The 3,165-nt window shown below is 36.3% G+C and overlaps 1 long non-coding RNA gene across 2 annotated transcripts; it reads left to right on the top strand.

Moving 5' to 3' along the window:
- Positions 1 to 427: 427 nt before the first annotated feature.
- LOC144892027 (uncharacterized) lies at positions 428 to 1,689 on the top strand. 2 transcript variants are annotated; one of them, XR_013623345.1, is made up of 4 exons: positions 428 to 568; positions 659 to 811; positions 1,123 to 1,252; positions 1,473 to 1,689. It is a non-coding gene; the product is annotated as an uncharacterized LOC144892027 (long non-coding RNA). The 2 variants fall into 2 exon arrangements; XR_013623344.1 differs by having other exon boundaries at positions 476 to 811.
- Positions 1,690 to 3,165: the final 1,476 nt, after the last annotated feature.

Here is a 3,165-nt window from a genome sequence, read left to right as displayed (position 1 = left end):
ATCCTTATTCATTAGACTACTTAAACACCTGTGATCCTTCTGACCTTATGGACCTTTTAACCTTTTACTCTTAATATCATCTGGTGAATATAACCCACTCAAACATCGACCCGACAAATATTTGTTTATGTGTGGGAAATAATTTAATTCTCCTACAACTCTCCTCACCGTCTCATCCAACTCACCGGTATTTAAATTAATTCTCTTATTTGTTTTGTGAACTTTTTTACCAGTTGCCTTTTCAATTATACTTATTTGATATTTTTTACATTCATTTTGTTTTCCATTTATATACCACTCGAACCTTTTCTAATTAATAGCTCACTGTTGAGAAATGACGTTGTTTCACTTGGATAACTTCCAAGGAATTCTCTTTGTCTTGTTTCCTGTTTTTCACAAACACACGCCCTCAGTTTCCAAAAGCTGACAAGCACTTCAGTTCCCCGAAATACATTTTGTTCATTATAAAAAGAGAGGTCTCCGAATGGGACATTTAAACATTGTGAACGAAGATGAGCTTGTCTTATTCCAGTCTTTCCTCTGATGAAGAATACTCGCCAGGACATTGGTAAGTTCATTTGGTATTAAACACTGTTAATGAGAGCTTTGTATGTGATTAATTATACAACTAATAATTTATTTTTCCTATTCATTGCAGCAATTCAAATATTGTAAATATCCTGGCAGAATTTCAAGTTGTTTCTCAAGAGTTCCACAACGAACTGAATACGGGTTTGAATAACCTACCTCCGAGATGGTGGGCTCAGAATGAATTCAATGTTTCACCGTTCTTAGAAAATTCACGTGAAAGGTATGATAGAAAATAAAAAACGAGAGGTGTGTGCATGTGTGTGTGTGTATGTGTATGTGTGTGCATGTGTGTCTGTGATTAAAATAGAGAGATCGAATTGTGAGGAACAGAAATGAAAAAATGAGATTGTGTGTGTGTGTGTGTGTGTGTGTGTGTGTATGTGTGTGTGTGTGTATGTGTGTGTGTATGTGTGTGTGTGTGTGTGTGTATGTATCTGTGAATGTGTGTGTGTGTGTGTGTGTGCGTGTGTGTGATGTTTTGTCAGGCTTACTTCAGCATATAATAGTAATTTCTCCTTATTTTGTTTGCAGTATTAACCTCGAAGACCAAAATTTTGAGTGGGATGATTTTGATCCCCCAAGGAGTGGTTATTTCCTACCAACCTGTGAACCTCTACATTTTCAACTCAACGATCTTGACGCTAAGCTGGATTTTTTCGAGGTAAGCATGTGTGTACGTGTGTGTGGTTCACCGTTTATAATAGGTACACCATATCCCTGCGCATCGTAAGAGGTGATTCAGGGTTGGTGTCAGGAAGGGCATCCGACCCTATATTAATAATAATAATAATAATACATTTATTTTGTATAGCGCTTTTCAAGACGCTTTGACATGGAACATAAATATGAAATAAATATCTCTCCCCTCTTGTCTTTAATAGAAAGAGATTCAAAACCTGAAGACATCTGCTGAACCAACCTTTGACTTGTGCTGGGAAGAAATTGATGACTTATGCTGGGGAGAAGTTGAATGTATACCTCAAGAAAAATGTTTTAATAATATAAAGATTTTAATGTTTTCAATATTTATATATATTTGTTTTGTTTACAATTATTTAATTCTTAATTACAAAAAGAGAATAAAGGAAAAGGGACAGGAAGGTGCGTACCCCTCCCTTGGCCCCCCCTCATCCCACCCCTCCCCTCCCCTTGTGTGTGTGGGGAAGGTGGGGGTGGGATGAGGGGGGATCAAGGGTGGGGGACGCACTGGGGGTGGGGGATGATGGGTGTGGTCTGTGTGGGCGGGGTCTGTGTGGGCGGGGTCTGTGTGGGTGGGGTCTGTGTGGGCGTGGTCTGTGTGGGTGTGGCTTATGATTTTTGTTTATTTAATATTTTTTTTATTACCACTAATTAAATTAGCTAATCTGGGTGGGGTGAATAGAAATGTTGTTTAATGAATTATTAGCTTTGTTTTTTGTAATTCTTGCGAGTAAAATGAACCCAAGATTTCTTCTCCATTTAAATCATTTAATTTGTAAGTCCAAGGGACTGTATCCATTACATCAATGATTTTAAATAATTCACGAGTCCATTTTTGTGTATAACCTTTCTCAAAATGACTTTTCCATTTGTATATCCTTACCATATCACCAACTTTGAACTTGGGCTTTCTCAAATTAATCTCCTTTTCATATTCTAATTTTGTAAATGTTTCTGATGGTTTTGATTTTGTTGATGAATGAACTGTATTATTGTAATTATCTACAATATCCTGAATTAAATACACCCATTTTTGAGAACCGAGTTGTGTGAATTTTTTATATAATTTCTCTTTCAAAGTACGATTAAAACGCTCAATAACAACTGCCTTTCCTTCATTAAAGGTGCTGTATAATTTAATACCCTTCCCCTTAAGAAATTTCATGAATATTTTGTTATAGAACTCTGTTCCCTCATCAGTCCATAACTTCTTTGGTTTCCTTTTATCCCGATCAAATATTAGCTTAAAGGCTAACATTAAAGTATCACCCCTTTTTTTTTTTAAAGGGACAACCCAGGCAAATCTACTCCTCAAATCAATAACGGTTAAAGCATACCTGTATCCCCTGTCATTATTCAATTCAATTAAATCAGCGGACCATATGTGGTCGGTGTATTTAGAATAAACCTTCCTTCTTTTAAACTTTGTGATTATAGGTTTGTGTAATTCTTCAGCCAAAAGCTCCTCAGTCTTGATGACATCATTAGAGCCTAATAGTTTTTTGAGGAATAACCAAGACCAAGTTTCAATTTAGCATTTATCAAATTTCTCACAATAAACCTATCAACTTTCTCTCTCAACGTTGGATTTTGTATCAAAGACAAATTATACAACATTTCGCTGTCGGCTTTATGTTTTTCAGTCAACGTAGTGGTTTTCCCATAAGCAATATCATGCTTCATACACACTTCGTCAACCCTATTTGTAGGTTTAGACCAAGGTTTAGGATTGTCAGCCTCATCTAATCTTTTATCCAAGTTTGTTCCTGGACCACAGAAAGAATACCCTGGAAGGTGTAATTCCCCTGGAATTCCAGTTGTTGTAAATTTACTTCCTGACAGAAACTTTTGTATGTCTCCTCCTCTTTTAGGAGA

The sequence above is a fragment of the Myxine glutinosa genome, chromosome 5, assembly GCF_964187855.1.
Source record: "Myxine glutinosa chromosome 5, kmMyxGlut1.1, whole genome shotgun sequence".
Classification (NCBI taxonomy): Eukaryota; Metazoa; Chordata; class Myxini; order Myxiniformes; family Myxinidae; genus Myxine; species Myxine glutinosa.
The sequence above is the reverse complement of the archived record's forward strand: the minus strand, read 5'-3'. Positions and strand labels throughout refer to the sequence as shown.